General features: G+C 40.5%; 1 protein-coding gene across 8 annotated transcripts in view; it reads right to left on the minus strand.

Moving 5' to 3' along the window:
• Positions 1 to 18228, minus strand: part of PIK3C2G (phosphatidylinositol-4-phosphate 3-kinase catalytic subunit type 2 gamma) — a 332391-nt gene that overhangs the window by 128192 nt on the left and 185971 nt on the right. The gene's annotated exons all lie outside the window — the stretch shown is intronic.

Below are 18228 nucleotides of genomic sequence, written 5' to 3' on the forward strand. Positions count from 1 at the left end.
CTCACTCTTCCTCCATCCCCTCCTTAATTGAGAAAGTAGGACCAACATTAGACTGTGGAAAAACCTGGCCTGCTGGGGTTCATAAAGAACCATAGGAGTGGGTGGCATTGGCTAAGGGGAGGGGAAAAAAGCTAGGTGGAAAGTTATACACAGAGGCCATCTGGGAATGTAAGGCTCCAGATGGGCTGTGCACTGCCAACATGTATTCCTTGCACAACACACCTTAATTGGACCCTGGGTTCCAAATAACTCCAAGTTATGGCAGAAGAGGAATGGGGACTCTCTAACATCAGCACATGTACACAACGATAAATTCTGCCTGACATATAATTAATGCTCAAAGCCTGCTGGCGGAATTTTAAATTAGTCAGAGAGATGACTGTTTTTCCCTTACTCTTGGAAAATATGGCTCTGAGTTCCTAACTCAGTCCTTTTAATTTTTTTTCTCAAAATACATGTTCAGTTGTTTTAAAGGCAATGTAAGCACCTTTTTCATAAAGTTCCCCTAACAAAATTTCTTTTAACAATAAAGCAATCCCTTTGCTAAATGGAATGAATATTTCATAAGAATAGCAACCTAATAATAATAATAAAAAATCTTTTTACATGCCCCCCCCAGCCTTTTGTTCTCATGCTGCTCCTGTGGAAAGTGGCATAAGCACCATATTGTGAAGTGAGCAGCCCAGGTGTTTGAACACAGCTGGAGGGGCAGGTTTACAGGTGTAAGGCAAGGCTGGCTTTGAAATATCCAGTGTTCTTGGCACTTCAGCCTCATATCACAGCTGGGGCAGCTGCTTCAACCTTCGTTTTTCAGAGCCACCGACAGCGTGGTTTGTCCTGTAAAGATGTTGAAGGTTCCCTGGGATGCTTTCCACAAGATTTGGAACTGTATTTGATGTCCTCAGAAAATATCTGGCATGTTTTAGTTCATCCCTATAAAAGAAACCGTCCCTTGAAGTGGGCTGGTTCCTTTGGGTGACTCAGTGAAGGCTTCCAGTATCTTTTGAAATCTCTGTGAGCCACCTGGCTAATTGCCTGTTGACTTATGTGGTGTCTGAGAGGTACTTTCCAGAATGTACTTTGTAGGCAGGCATTTCCCTATGACACAAATGCAAAAACAGTACCAGACATTCCCTTTTTTCCAGCATTTTTCACATGGGTGTTCCAGCAGCTGCTTTCATCCTGAGCTGTTATAAAATGTTGACAATGTCTCTTGTCAAATCTGTTCGAAACCCCAACACTGGAGATATTCAAAGATGAGGCTGTTAAGAAGTTAATTAAAGTAACATCAGGCCAAGAGGGTGGGTCAATGTCTCTCTAAAAGTCAGATGGCAGCCCCCATCTTGGACTTTCAGCTTACAGAGCTATGGGAAAATGAATTTCTGTGGTTTAAATCTCCTGACTTGCAGCCGGGTGAAGCCCTGTGAGTTGTATGCATGCCCTTCCTCTGTGTGCCCACTAGGTCACCTTTCCAAGGGGCAGTGACCAAACTGTGGGCACCAGAGTCATCCTCCTGCAACTCAGCAGCAGCCTCCCCCTCTCCCCACGTGGAGCATTAGCTGTTCATCTGCTACATCTGAACAGGGGGTGCAGGTTCTCTGCATGCTTTGTTCTTGGCTGGTGCATCAGTTTGTGCAGGCTCCCTCTGTGTCCAGATCCGCAGGCCTTGATGATCTCCATGGGACCTTCCATTTCTCCACTCTTCCTACAACTCTCAGTTCTCTGCCCAGAGTCTAGCTTTGAGTCCAAGTATCTACCCTGATCTCTGACTGGGTGGAATCATAGTTGAGCAAATATCCTTGTTGTATGCTGTCACTTGAGGGTTTTTTCCCCTAATTTTTAAATTATAATTTATTCACATTACATTCAAATTGTAAGGCCCTTATTCTTATCTTCCTGTTCCCACCCCCTCCAGCCCCTCTGATCTATTCCCCTCCCCTATACCTCTGACTGATGGGGTTCTCCCCCGCCCCACCCCGACCATCTGACAGCCTATCAGGTCTTATCTGTCAGTCTGCATCCCTCTTCTCTGTGTTCCAATCGGGCCTCTGACCCAAGGGAGTGTGATCAAATTCCTGGCACCAGCCTTCATGCCAGAGGCAGTCCCAGTCTCCTACCCCTTCCTCATGTGAAGAATGAGGTGTCCATTGGCTACACCCAAACATGGGGTACAGGGCCTCTGTTTGCACTGCCATTGGTTGGTGTATCAGTCCCCTAGGACCAGATCTGTCAGCCTTGATAGTCTCAATATTAACTATTCTGATAGGTGTAAGATGGAAACTCAGAGTCGTTTTGATTTACATTTCTCTGATGAATAGGGATGTCGAACATTTCTTTAAGTGTTTCTTAGCCATTTGATATTCCTCTGTTGAGAATTCTCTCTTTAGCTCTCTACTCCATTTTTTCATTGGGTTATTTGGTTTGATGGTGTTTAATTTTGTGAGTTCTTTATATATTTAGGATATTAGCCCTTTGTCAGATGTAGGGTTGCTGAAGATCTTTCCCCAGTCTGTAGACTCACATTTTGTCCCATTGGCAATGTCCTGTGCCTTACAGAAGCTTTTTAGTTTCATAAGGTCTCATTTATTGATGGTTGATCTTATAGCCTGAGTTGTTGGTGTTCTGTTCAGGAAGTTGTGTCCTGTGCCAATGAGTTCAAGGCTCTTCCCACTTTTTCTTCTAACAGATTTAGTGTGTCTTGTTTTTTTTTTTGTTGAGGTATTTAATCCATTTGGACTTGAGTTTTGTACAGGGTGATAAATATGGATCTATTTGCATTTTTCTATGTGTGGACATCCAGTTAGACCAGCACCATTTGTGGAAGATGCTGTCTTTTTTCCATGTTATGGATTTGGTTTATTTGTAAAAAATCAAGTGTCTATAGGTGTATGGATTTATTTCTGGGTCTTCAATTTGATTCCATTGATCAACCAGCCTATTGCTATTCCAGTACCATGTTATTTTTATTACTGTTGCTCTATAATACAGCTTGTGGTCCAGGATGTAGATTACTCCAGAAGATCTTTTATTGTACAAGATTGTTTTAGCTATTCTGGGTTTTTTTCCATATGAAGTTGAGAATTTATCTTTCAAGGTCTGAAAGAATTGTGTAGGAATATTTATGGGAAATGCATTGAATCTATGGATTGCTTTTGGTGAGATGGCCATTTTTGCTATGCTGATTCTCCCAATCCATAAGCATGAAAATATTTCTATCTTCTGATGTCTTCTTCAGTTTCTTTCTTTAGAAATTTGAAGGTTTTTTTTCATACAAGTCTTACTTGCTTGGTTAGAGTAACATCAAGATACTTTATATTATTTGTGGCTATTGTGAAGGGTGTGGTTTCCCTAATTTCTTTCTCAGCCCATTTGTCATTAGTATACAGGAAGGCTACTGATCTTTTTGAGTTGATTTTGTATCCAGCCACTTTGCTGAAGGTATTTAACAGCTGTAGGAGTTGGTAGATTTTTGGGGGTTGCATCTGTGAAAGCAAAAGAAAGAAAACACACACACTACAACCATCACCATTAAAACAAACAAACAAACAACCAGTAAACAATAACCACAGGTCATTAATATCTCTCAACATCAGTGGCCTAAACTCCCCAATAAAGAGACACAGGCTAACAGAATGGATATGAAAACAGAACCCATAATTCTGCTGCATACAAGAAGCACATGATAAAGATAGACATTACCTTAGAGTAAAGGGCTGAAAAATTGTATTCTAAGCTAATGAACCCAAGAAACAAGCTGGAGTAGGCATTGTAGTATGTAATAAAACAGACTTTCCATCAAAACTGACCAAAAGAGATAGGAAAGGACACTTTGTACTCATCAAAGGAAAAAATACACCAAGAGGACATCTCAATTTTGAACATCTGTGCCCTAAATACAGGAGTACCTACATTCATAAAAGAAACATTACTAAAGCTTAAATCACACATCGAACACCACTCATTAATAGTAGGAGACTTTAACACCCCACTCTCCCCAATAGACATATCATTCAGACAGAAACTAAATGGAGAAATAATGAAACTAATAGATATCATGAATCAAATGGTCCTAACCAATATCTACAGAACATTTCACCCAAAGAGAAAAGAATATACCTTCTTCTCAGCACCTCATGGAACCTTCTCCAAAATTGTTTTGGTCACAAAACAAACCTCAATAGATACAAGAAGATTGAAATAGTCCCTTGCATCTTATTAGATTATCATGGATTAAAGCTGGAACTCAACTACAACAGAAACAACAGAAAGCCTAAAAATTCATGGAAACTGAACAATTTCCTACTCAATGACCTCTGGGCAAGAGTTGAAATAAAAAGAAAAGTTAAAAACTTCCTAGAATTCAATGAAACTGAAGGCACAACATACACAAACTTATGGGACACAATGAAAGCAGTGCTAAGAGGAAAGTTCATAGCACTAAGTGCCTTTTAAAAGAAATTGGAGAGATTTCATACTAGCACCTTAATAGCACTCCTGAAAGCTCTAGAACAAAAAGAAGCAGAATTACCCAAGAGTAATAGACTGCTGGAAATCATCAAACTCAGGGTGGAAATTGATAAACTAGAAACAAAGAGAACAATTCAAACAATCAACACAACCAAGAACTGCTCTTTTGAGAAAAATCTACAAGATAGACAAACCCTTAACTAAATAATCCCCATTCTTCCATACAATTCTCATTCAGAGTCCAGCAGCTAGTCCCAGCATCTGTCCTGATCCACCACTGGGTAGAGTCTCTCAGAGGGCATCTGTGTTTAGCTAATGTATCTTTCTGGGTCTGGTTTATCTCACTCAGAACAATCATTTGTAGTTCCATGTATTCGTGTGCAAATCTCAAGATTTCTTTGTTTTTGATAGCTGAATAGTATTCCATTGTGTAAATGTACCACAATTTCTTTATCCATTCCTCAGTTGAAGGACATCTAGGTTGTTTCTAGATTCCGGCTATTATGAATAAGGCTGCTATGACTATAGCTGAGCAAATGCCCTTGTTGTATGGTGGAGCATCTTTCAAGTATACACCAATGAGTGGTATAGCTGAGTCTTGAGGTAGCCAGATTGATTTTCAAAGTGGTTGTACAAGTTTGAACACCTACAAACAATGGAGCAAAATTTCCCCTTTCTCCATACCCTGTTCAGATCTGGCCAATGGACAGCTCGTTCACCACAGTTGTGGGGAGAGCAGGGACAGCCTCTGTCACGAACTCTGGTGCTCCCCAATTTGATCAAGTCCCCTTGGTGGGGAAGCACGGCAGCACACAGAAGTGGAAACAGACTATCTGGATGATACCTGATAGGCTGTGATCATATGGTGGAGAAAGAGGTCCCCTTCTGTCAGAGATCTATGGGAGGGGAACAAGGTGGAAGAGGAAGGAAGAGTGGGAATGGAAAGATACGAGTGAAGAGAGAACAAACAGGATGTAATCTGCATCAATTAAAATTAAAAAAAGGACAACACGAATCATGAAGAAGAGACAAAATATTCTTAATAGCAGAGATCCTCTGTTACACTATAATTTGAGGACTCATATCATGAGAAAAATTGGAAATGTGGCTAAGCAGAAATAATTTAATTAAATTAACTCATGTTGCAATCTTATCACTGGTAGTTAAATTAGTTAAGGCTAGATAATTGGAAAGTTTCAAAAAGAAAGTACTAAATCAGCCTATGGGAACGTCACTATGCATGTAATGGGATCAAGTGGGAATATTCATTAATAAATAATTGGAGAGTTTATTTTCAAGGACTTTTTGAAATTTTGGTTTTTGAAATTTAGTATTGATTTCTAAAAATATTAGTACAAGACAATGTCAAACTTTAGAATCTGGTGGTGCACACCTTTAATCCCAGCACTCGGGAGCCAGAGGCAGGCAGATCTCTGAGTTCAAGGCCAGCCTGGTCTACAAAATGAGTCCAAGACAGCTAGGACTACACAGAAAAACTCTGTCTTGAAAAACCAAAAAGAGACAACAAGAGAAGTTAACTCCTGACAACACCCAGCCAACTTCAAAGAAGACGATGAGCATCAAAGAGCCTCGTTATGGACATGGCTTCAAAGGTGGCAAAATAACCACTGGGCAAAATGTGCTTGTTCCACCACTAACAGAATCTTCCTAAAAATGGGCGACTTAGATGCAGGCAGAGTTGATGGCCACACTCTGCAAAGTCAGGGTAAGCAAGTCCTCAATAGTTCCTGCCCTGCGAACAAGTCTGGCAGAAATATTAGGCCAGAAAGCTGAAGATGAGGCTCCAACGTTATACAGTGTATTGGGTGACTGGTCAGGAGGTAAACTGTCTTAAGTCAATTTGTACATTTTGGAAACTGCTAACCCACACTGCTGACTCACTCAGGAATTTAAGTTTTTTTCCTTCTCAAGTCTCTGAGGGGCATTGAAGACAAGATAATATAGTTCTATAATCAAGGTTAGCTGGTTAGGGGACAAGATCGTTTTAGATCAAGATAAAGTAGTTAAGCTATTAGAGTTGAGATAAGATAGATATTGAATCTCATTCAGAAATCTAGACCCAACAAGACAGGAAAGACACTTACTTCAAAGGAGACGAATGCAGATGGCCAAGTCACTATGAATGTAACATATATAGAACTCATTATTCTCATGATTGTCACATGGTTCTCCCTGCTGTATGTAGTTTGTTTTATACATGTGTAATAAAATAAAAGTATAAAAAGGAAAAAAAAAAGAAAAGAAAAACCAAAAAGGAAAAAAGAAAAAGAAAGAAAAGAATATGGTCTTAATATGCAAATAGTTACAGTGAAAAATCAAAAGAGTGGTGAAGTGGCTACCGAAATTAAAGTTGCCATTATAATCTACAAGTGGCCTTCATTTGTGAAGTAATGTCGTTTGTCTCCATGTTGGAGAGCTCTGTCTACTCTGGACAGCATGTCACTTAGTGTTTTCTAAGTCTTTCCCTTTATAATTACCTTTCAATAAAAGGTTCAGGACCCTTGCTTTGACTTTAAGGAAGATTCCTTGTCTCTGAGTTTTCAGTGGAGGGTGCACTATGGTGAGCAAAGGGCAGATAATTGAAATTGCTTTGGAATTAACTGGTTAGCAATTTTCTTACAAAAAAGCAGCATGCTTTACTACTACTTTCTTAACTTTCTTAGGAAATGGCAGTTACCCTGGTATAATTGGAAAACTATTCATTTGAATCATGAACAAAACACTTTTGTGCTCTATCTTTGGAATTCTTCATAAACGTTTTCTGCCCTGTCAATATTTTATGTTAAACAACTCTAATAATTCTAAAGTCAATTTTTCTTATTTTATGCATTACTTGGATTTCTTTGCTTCCTCCTTCTTATAAATAAGTGGCAGAATAAAATACTATATTGTATTATTTTCTATTCAGAGTGTAATGAGGAATGGCAAGCCAGGGCGGAGAGAAGATGTTGAAGTTTGATTCCCCACCCTCATTGAGAATTCTGGAAGTATGTGACTAGAGAATTTAATAAGTCTTTCATGTTTGCATACAAAACTTATTTGTTTCATTTTATCTTGAGAGAGGATTTCACATAGCCCAGGTTAGCCTGCAGCTCATTATGTAGTTTAGATTAGATTTGAACTCCTGATCTTCCTGCCTTTCTGAGAACTGGACCGATAGAAATGCACCACTATGACCAGCTCTTTCCATAAGAAATTTTGTCTGCTTGTACCCTCATCTATGCTCCCATCTGCTCCTGGATCAGGAACATCTGCCCTGAAGTAGTCAAAGGACCCGCCAAGGACTTAGACGCGTCTGAGTTTGAAAAGTGGTGGGGCCATTTAGCAGTCAGGTGACACTTGGCCTGTGGTTTAATGGTTCTAAGTGCCATGGGATTCAATGATAACTAACTGACAAGATTTCTTTGACTATCAGGTGACATAGTTCCCTAAGGCAGCCCTTGTGGAAACCTGATATTACTATCAGCCCATTGGTGGTGGGAAGTGTTTCTGCTGGTGGAATTAGTACACAGCATCAGCACGGCTCCCGTTCTGCAGACCTCAGAGGCACATGTGGTTACAGTGTGGCCTATTTTAACTCCCACCCTACCAAAAGTTTTGCCAGACATACCCTCGTGAAAAACTTCAGCTTCCCTCAATCAAAATAACTGCAGACTTGAAAGCACTCCTTGTCTGAAGGCTGCTTAGCTCTCACACTCAGTCTGATAAAAGCAAAATGATAGAGAGCTTTCTCAAATGCCCGGGACAAGTCTGGCTTCAAGGATATTCGAGTTCAATGTCTTCAATCGGTTTTATGTCATTGCAGAAATCACCGGGAAAAGGGAAAGAAACTTCAGTAACAGTCAGGGCAATGTGGAATAAGCCTTGCAGCAGCAGGCTGGAAGGAAGGCGAGAGAACCCACTGGGAGGCTCTCCATGGCCACCACTGCTTTTACCCACAAGATGGAACACAGTGCAGGGTCTTGGTTCCTCAGCACACTGGACAGCGACTGAGGACATGTTTTCCCTTGATGCCCACAGCTGGGATCCTTGCTTTCCACAATCGATCTGGGTTGGTTGAGTTTAATATAGTGGCCATGGACACAGATGGAAATGGACATGGCTTGGGTATGACAATACAATGGCAGTGGTCCACTCTTTGGTTCAACTATACAAGGGCATTTTTACTTCTGAGAAGACACACACCATGGTACAGTACTAGAGAGAATAACTACTTTATTTCAGTGTTTTCCCACAGAGGGGAAAATTTAAGAACCATAAAACATAAGGTATAAAGTATGCCTGAACTCTACAAATACGGGTTTTAATAATTTATTTAGCAAGTTATTTTAAATAGAAAAGAAGCTTTGATTTTTTTTTTTGAATTGTAAAAACATGCAGAAGCTTTGAGAAGTATTTTATTTGGAACCCAGGTATTGCACCTACTTGCTCCCTAGAGATCTTCCTCATGGAGAATGGGCTCAGCTGTTTGGAACCTGTGCTGGCTTCTCCTCTCACTTCAAGTCAGCCCTGAGGAACTTTGTGACTTGGAGCAAGATAAAAATTTAAAACATCGCAATAGGAAACCTTTTCTGTTTTTAAAAGTATGATGGCTTAGGGCAAGTAAGGGGGAAATGATTTTGCTAGATCCTTCATATAAAATAAATATAAACACACACATCTGCATTATATATATAGATGGATGTGCACCTACCCAGATTCTAATGATACAGTATAGACTTAAATGTGGCCACAGGGAGTAGCCAAGACAAGGCAGACATCATCGTGGGCAACACAGCTGCCATCATGAAGCTGACACTACAGAGGAGGGAGGCAGAATAGAAGCAATTATAGAACGAATAAGCAGATGATTGGAAATTTGGACAGGAAATAGCTCAGCACCAGGCTTTAACTGATCGCTTAAAGAATACTCTTGTGCACCAACCCAGAGTCTCTACCAAAACACAATTAAATCATCTACTGCTGCTTAATTTCTAAGATGGGATATGTTGCAAAGGCACTATACCTTAAGGTGGGAGAAATGGAAATGTATCATTATGGCCACTTCTTAGACTAAATAAAAGACTGTTTAATCTACTTCCCCCTTTCATGGTTTTAGTTACTCAAATGAATTTTTTTTCTTTTAATCAAGAAATAAAGAGTATCCTTTCAAATTTGCAGCTGAGGAATTTGAACAAGTTTGTACTTTAAATAAGTTAAATGACTGAGCAGGTTCTGCCCCAGTATTTTAAGAGGGAACTCACACTTCCCACAGCTTGCTCAGGGTGTGCCTTTTTTTATTTCTGTGATATAGATTTTAGTTTGATATAAACAGGCTATTATGACTTTCTAATACATAGAACCCAATGTTGCTTAAAGGTATTTGGCTGGGAATTAAGCACTGATAAAAGTGATGAGAATGTTAATTTGCTAGATCTGTGTTATAAAGATCCATTGATGTTCAAAATGTGCAAAAGTTGTCAGATACAAGGTGGTTGGTTGTGTGATTATCAGCTCATAAACCTTCTCCCAGGGAAGCAGATGCTTAAGGTAAAGAATAGTGAGCCAAGCACCCCTGTATTGACAACTTGATGGTCTTTTTTTCTAAGTAGTTCTATTTTGGACCCTTCAATATCAGTCTGAGTAAAAATGCACTCCCATCGAAGTGGCCAGTGCAGCTGTGACTGCCAATTCAGGAGCCTTGCTTTGGAGGTCTTCTCTTCAAGCAAACCAAACTTCATTGGAATTTAAATGAGCTGTGGAGGCCCTGTGGCTTTTCTCATTTAGGTTCGGTAAAGGCAACCTTTCCAGAGATTCTGCAATGATGAAGTGTGAAGCTTGTGACCCGTGCCTAGGAAGAGTGGTGATTGGCTCAAACGTGGGTTTGTGATCAGTGGAAGCAGAAGTGGTGTACATTAGGGGCTCTGGGATAGAACCACACCTATACACAATCCTCTTCTGCTAACATAGTCAGGCTTGCTGTCCATGCCTTTTGGGTTAGTCTAGGGGGACTTTGCTGTAAATTGGGACAATAGTATGTCCCAATAAAGGCTTCTATTAAGCAATCTTTCCTTGCCTGCTAATGGCTTCCTCGTTGGTAGAGGGGGATGAACTAGTTGCAAAGAACAGAAAGGCTCCATGACTTTCAGCTCCAGAGCATGCCTCGCCTCTGCCCCACCCCCACCCCCATGCCCTGCCAAGCATCAGCAAGAGGATAGCCTAAGAGACTTTCCATGAGCAGAAACCGGAGAAAGAGGAGCCTGAAAAAACAAAAAACCAAAAAACCAAAAAAACCAAGAGGCCACCAAGAGCTGAAAGGGAGAGCTAGAAGCCATGGCCAGTAGGAAAGTTCCTGAGAAGGAGCAGAGGGAAGAGCCGAGGGTCTAGTAAATCTCACAGATAGGCAGCCAGCACTCAAAGTCCAAGGAATAAACCTTGACTGAGCAGTAAAGCACATCAGCCTCTGTGAAGCCTGGAGCCATTATTCTCTTGTTCCACAAGTCTACAGTCTACAGCTGTGACTACCAAGTCCCTTCCCTAGTGTCTGACCCTCAGCATTTTACCTATGGAAGCTGCTCTTTGTTGACTCCTACTCCTAGCTTCCCTCTGTGTACAGCAATAGAATCCCAAGCCAGCATTTGTGTAACATCTCGAGATTCATAATCATTAATTATTGACCACAGGCACTATGCTTTTAGGCACCGAAAAATCCTGCAAAGCATAAGGATCTTTAACTCCGGGAACGCATGTAACTTAATCAGGAAATAATATATTCCAAAATAAAACATGAACTAAGTAAGAGCACATAGACTTCTCGAAACAAAATCTGATCAGGAAGAAGTTGCTCAGAATGAAAACAAGAAGCACAGGGGGATGTGCTATATCAATTAAATCTTGAAAGCCGATGACATGGATGGCTGCTCTCTGCAGGAAGAGATTTAAGCATTTTCCAGAGTCCTGAACAAAGGCTCGATGCCAGTAACAGCAGAGGGTGCTCAAATGACTGATGCAAAGTTCAACCGGAGTGTCTACTGGACTCCAGCGAGAAAGACAAAATGGCTGCAGAGAACTCTGCTCTAGTTTATAGAAGGTCTTGAGTGAAGAGCCAAGAGGTGGATTTATTCTGAAACTTCACAGAAAGCAGGCTGTGCATAAGAGAACTCTGAGTAAGAAAAATGTCCAATCCATTTAGATAAAGGTTCACCAGAGCCTCTCTGTTCATTCTGTGCTTGAGGAGACGGAGGTCCATCAAGAGTGATTGTGTTGTCTGAGATGGCCCTGCCGGAGCACTTTGTCTTTCTGCAGCACATTGTGATGGCATACCAGAAGGCCTGTCAAAAATGAGGACAGCTCTTGTTTGTTTCTTCTCAGATAATTGCATTGCTGTCTTTAGCTATGGTCCACTGGAGAACAGAAGAGCACTCCAGACTACAACCGACACAGTGCCTAAGGCCCTATAAAGGCCTAAATCAGTGTTTCTTAACTTTTTAATGTCTGAGATGTCTTCTGTTACATAATGCCAAACTGATGCCTTTTTCCAGTCTTCTTGTTTGAAACTCCAGTGTAAAGAAAATCACAGATAGAAATTAGAAGGAATTTTGGAGTAGAAGCAACACACAGACTAGACAGATGTTTTTCTCTTCAATGCTATTGACACAGAGAATTACAAAGATACACAGAGGTGGTAAAATAAAGCAATGGTTGCAAGAGCTTGAGGAAAGAACCAAGGCTTAAAGAACTTGATCATAGGATATAAAGCTCAGAGATGCATCCAGGGGTTTATCTTGGTGTTTGCTCAAAGACTATCAATGACCAAACATTGAGAAAATCTACATAGATAAAATTGTTCCAAAGCATAGGGGAGTTCAGTCAGGAGTACCTCAAATGGCACCATGGGTCTCCATAATTGGAAGAGAGCATATTTTGGGGATGTGGACCTCTATGTTGTTATAAGGGATCTATAGCAGCCAAAAGGTTGAACTCTGTGTATGGCCTCTTACTTTGACACCAAGTACCTAATCTGAACCCTTCTTTCATCACCTAGCAACTGTGAAAAATATACCATCACTCTTAACCAACTCAGTGTTCACATCTGTGTCATGTTAACCTTTTCTGTGCCAGCTGCCAACTGATATTATTATGATATTATTATGTTTTCTAGCCTTTTATGCCATAAATTGGTAGTCCTCTTCCTGCCATGAACAGACATGGGAACATGGTTGGTATCGAAGATCAGTTATGACAGCAAAGTGAGATACAGAAGGAAAAATTGGTAGAGAGTGGCTTTCAGGTCCAGGCTATATAAAACTGAAATGCCAGGTGTTATAAGGCTTCAAACTTAGATGAGAGTGAAAAGAAAAGCAGGTCATGTCTATGCATCTTTACACACTTTTAAATTTCCAAGTGATTGGGGAAGATATGTGGAAAGTAAGAAGAGCTGGTATCTCGTGTTCTGAGAGCAAGATAGTTTATTCCCTCTCCCACCCTTTATTAAAGATAGACCCATTGGCCAAAGTAAGCTTCTACTTGTCTTGAGAAAAACAACATGAGGTATCAAGAAACACAGGAAGTGAAATGGTGAGAGGAGGTAGACCTGCTAATGATAAGGAAAGGAAAAACAAAACTCTCAGTTGTGCAGAGTATTCAGGAAAATGCATTGGAATATTGAGAGAGAATATTCAAAGGGGCTAAGGTCAGCATCTGCAGGACAAAAGTCAGAACCGTTCATCTAATGGGTAGTTTAAATAAAGCTCAAGTACGACCTGTGATGCAATTAAAAGCAGACAATAATCTGAGCACACTCAGCATGTCTTTGAAAAGGTCATGATTATAAGTAAGCAATTTGCTGGCTGCCATTAGTTACCAAGCTTCCAGGAAAACGTTTCCCCCTTAATGGGGCTTCACTTGGTTATTTCCCATAAAAAGTGGCACTTCCACTTAATATAGAGTGGGGGAGCTTGGCTCCACAGATATCACAGAAGCCAGGAGCTTCTTTACAGGTCAGAACTTCCTTATCACAACCCTGGCCCTCAGGGAGCTCCATTTAGATGTGGTTTAGAGACAGAGGCAAGAGGAGCTGTGGATCCTACTTCCATAGGAAGCAAATTAGCTCTCACTTGGAAATTAAGCCTGAAAATGATACGCAAATGTTTTATCTACTAGCCAATTGAAATAATCTGGATGTGTGTTCACAGAATATATTTGAGGGCCTCTAGACAGCCTCTTTTGCTGAAAAGATAGATTGCCACACTTAGAATTTCTGAGAAATAAAACCACTTTTTCTTCTGTGTAACATACTTTCATTGCTTTAGCGGGCGAACCTTCAACCAAGAAAATTAAGCTGCTCAATTTCACATCAATAGATTGACTCATTTTCTGCATGTTAAGCACATGACTTTTTTTTGTAGTCTTTAGTTCATGTCAATAAGAATATTATTCAAGTGTTTTATCCTCACAGCACTTATAGATATTAGTGTTTAGAAAAGCCACTTCTCGATAAACAAGTTTTGATGGGCTAGATTTTTTTTTCATCCACAGAATACTACTGCTCAGAGACCATGGATTACAAAAATTAATCACTGTGTATTGTTTAGAGACAATAAAGAAAGACGTTACCTTAGCTACTCCCTGTAGTATCTCAGATTATGATCTTAAACTGAACTTCAGAAAAATGTCAAACTGATGGACATTTTCATTTACACATTTAAAGAATAGGTTCATGGATCCAAGGAGGGGTTTTGGTTGTAAGGGGAGGTACAGTTGGAGGTCAGTGAGGGAATCAGGAAGAACAGTGAAAAGGAAATGGACACTTGGTTGCCCCCTAGAGGTGGAGAGTAAGTCCCTATTTCTGAAGACTTCATGTGCTTCAAACATGGAAGCCCCTGAGTTGAAAGTGATCTGAGAACTAGCTTTCATGGTACCAGAAGGTGCTATGCAAGTTTTCAAAGCAGTGAAGCGACTAACAGTCCTACACATTTATAACGCCTATGAATCACAAAAACAGCTAGCGCGGCACTATTACTCTAAGGCTGCAGTAGCGGCATGCATACCTTGTCAGTAACCAACTGCCCTCTAATTGGGCTTAGGGTCTGTTCAACAAGAGGTATATCAACATTTACAAAACAATCCCTACACATAAGGCTCAAGGCACATCGAAGAAGAGTGGGCAGAGAGATTTTAAAAGCCAGAGGATCATGGAGTTTGCCATGGGACTGTGTCTCCTAGCCATGTCAGAAACTATACACACAACTTCGTAAACATGAGCTAAGCAAGGACTACAACAGACATGATTAAAGTAGGTGGGGAAAGACCTCAATCCTAGACAAAGAGTTGCAGGCAACTAAGGAATGCTGAAGGTTGAAGCAATAGTCCACCCCAGGGCTGATTAGCCAATACCAAATGGTTAGCACTGAAAACGTGCATACGAAAGACAAGATTATTGAGCAGGCTATACTTGGGAGCACAGACAAATACATGCGCGTGCGCATGCGCGCACGCACTTTTATAACAATTAATGAAAAAAAGCCATGAATTTGAATTTGAAAGAGGTAATTGGGAAGTTTTGGAGTGAAGAAAGGAAAGGGAGGAATTACATAATTGCATTATAATCTCAAAAATAAAATAAAGACTTTTTTTTAAAGTAAAGGAATGTGGCAGTGATTCCTGCAAGGGGGAAGTGCCCAGGCATTTGACCTTGCTGAGAGAATGCTTTCAGAGATTTCCTGGGAAGGCACTCCTCGCCAGAGGGGCCATGTTTGTCTGGCCTTTGTTAGGCAATCTTTATGCTTCTGTAGTTTGTATTTCAGGTCTGCTTTGCTTCATATTAATGAGAATGTTTCTGAAAATGTTTCAGTGAAGGAATATATACAGGATAATCAATGTTTTAAAGATTGTGGCTGGGAGGCTATCAGCAACCAACAGGAAGGGGCTAGAGATACTCTGATTAGGAGCACCTGCTGCTTCTTCATGCACACTGTGGTTTGGATTCCAGCATTGATGTCAGGCAGCTTGCAGACCTGTAACTAGCTCCAAAAGATCTGATGCTCTCTGGCCTTCATGTGCACCAGCACACACAGGTGCACAGATGTATAGAGAGGTGTATGTCAACACACACACACACACACACACACACACACGACAAGATTTTGTAAAAATCCGTAAGAAAGTCAATCATGGACAAAACATTAAATGAAGAAATATTTCTTCTTTCAGTTTCAAAACAAGAATTGTATGTGCTGGATTTCTTTTCAGAATAATACAATACTAAGAATCTTAAGAAACACTCACTGTCTACACAAGCTAATCTTTCTAAGAGTTTTGAGTAAACTGTCACAACTCCTTTGGCCAAATAGTTGTATTTGTAAACAGAGGATGATAAGACATTTCAAATAATGGTGTCAAACAATTCATATATGGCTTTGCTTCATATTACTGAGGATTTAAAAGAAATCACACATTAAAGGAACAGTATGGTAATTTTGGTACTTGTTTTCCAAAATATACATTTATTCTCCAACATGAACTCAAGAAAAAAAGAAAAAAAAACAAGGAGGTGAGAGTGAAGAGTCCTGTTGACTGTGCTCTGTTTTTAAGAACTCTGCCCTTGGCTTATCTTATTAGTGCTATTAAATTAGGAACAGCCAAAGTGGAAAAAAAGAAGATTGTTATTCTGTTTGTGTGAGATGTTAGCTCAGTGGCCATGGGTGATTGAGTTAGAATTTGGCTACAGAGGAAGGTTAGGGAAGGGTAATGGTGATTATCTGACCCAAGAGTCACCGTAACCAGAACTTTCTCCTCTATGCTGAAGCAAAGTGATTTGCTATTGACTTTCTTTACTGTTCTTTCTTGAAACATTCTGAAATTCCTATATAAATTCACCTAACCATCCAGCCAGCCTGTCATCTAACAGTTGTCTGGACTTCTTGAAGGTATTCCCTTAAAAAAATGTCCTTTAGAAGAAACATGTTATTTAACAGATTAAACTGGCCATGAATTTTACAGACCTAAACTAACATAAGGCATTTAAATGAATAAATTAGACGGTATACATTTTTGATGTGGTATAATCTTTCCTTTTTTTAAAATTAAAAAATTTTACTTTTTAAGATGGGTTCTACAAATAGAGAAATTTCAGAATCAATGGTATGACGTAAAACCTAAAGATAGTCTAGATTAGGGCTGGTAAGTGGCTCAGTTGTTAGATGCTTCCTGGGCAAAAGTGAAAATTGGTGATCTGATCCTTAGAAACCACATACATTAAGGTGGGCATAGGCTCTGCCTGCAGTTCCAGCCGCAGAAGGTGGAGACAGACTCCCCAGAGCAAGAAGGCCAGCAGAACTGGTGAAATCAGTGAGATCTGAGTTTGATTTGAGGACCCTATATAGTGGCTTAAATGAGGATGGGCCCCACAGGCTTATGTATGTGAATGTTTGCCCCATTTTAGTGGAACTATTTGCAAAGGATTAGGAGGCAGGGCCTTGTAAAGGAGGTATGCCACTGGTGGCAGGCTGTGAGGCTGTGAGAGCCCATGCCATTCCCAATTAGCTCTCTGTTTCATAATTGTGGATGAAGATGTGAATCCTTGGCTACTGCTCTACTGCTCTGCCTGCCTTGCGTTCCTCTATGGTGGTCATGCACTCTAACCCTCTGCAACTGTGCATCTCAAATTAAACTCCTTTTATAAATTGCTTTAGCCATGATGTCTCATAGTAGTGGTAAAAATGTAACTGAACACCTTGCCTGAATAAGGTGGAAGAGGGAATCAAGGATGAGTCCTGACATCAACCTTGGGTAACATACACACACACACACACACACACACACACACACACACACAGAGAGAGAGAGAGAGAGAGAGAGAGAGAGAGAGAGAGAGAGAGAGAGAAGGATAGAGACAGAGAGACAGAAAGAGACACAGAGAAACTCTGAGTTAAAAGAAGAATTTTGAGCCTTATAAGATAGAAGTAGGTGGTGCTTATGGACAATATTTGAATTTTCACTGACGTTTTTGTTTTAAAGGAAAATTTCCTTAGGTTTTCTATTTCTTCTCTTACTAGTGTTTCTGGAGTGTTGCAAGGGTCCATTTTTACGTGGAGAATCCTCTTCAACCCATCCACCCTCAATGCCAGCTGAGACTGATAGTCTTATCTCTTCCGGCATGGTCACCTTTCAGCTGCATTCACCCCACTGTCTCCTACCACGCGCGCGCACGCACACACACACACACACACACACACACACACACACACACACACGCACGCACGCTAGGCATGTACACATACACAATTACACATATACATACCCAGCACCTGTTCACTACACCTCAGGTCTGGAATTTCATGATCTCTTCCCTGTTCAGACTCCATCCAGCAGTCTTTTAAAAACAAATCTCATTTATAACAAAACTCAAAATTCTTCTTCTGCCTTGTGAGGATTTGACTTCAGTTGACCTCCAGTGGCCTCATATCCAGCGCCCAGCTCATGCCACTATCTGGCCTCTACGGCTTCACCTGTTGTCCAGCATTCAGCTGAAGGGTCTGCCTCCAGAAATTCAAATGAACTCCTCCTTCATTTCATTTCATTAGTTAAAAAAGAAAACTGTTGCTCAGTGTCTCAGCCATCAAAACCTGGAACTCTGAATGTGTCCATTTGTCACGCCTTGACATTACATATTGATCTTTCTTTTTCTCTGAAGAGCACAGAATGTCTTATTCACTGATGCATCTCAGAGACTGGGAAGCACTCAATAAAGATTGGATGGGC

The sequence above is a fragment of the Acomys minous genome (genome assembly GCF_964271855.1).
Source record: "Acomys minous genome assembly, chromosome: 17".
Classification (NCBI taxonomy): domain Eukaryota; kingdom Metazoa; phylum Chordata; class Mammalia; order Rodentia; family Muridae; genus Acomys; species Acomys minous.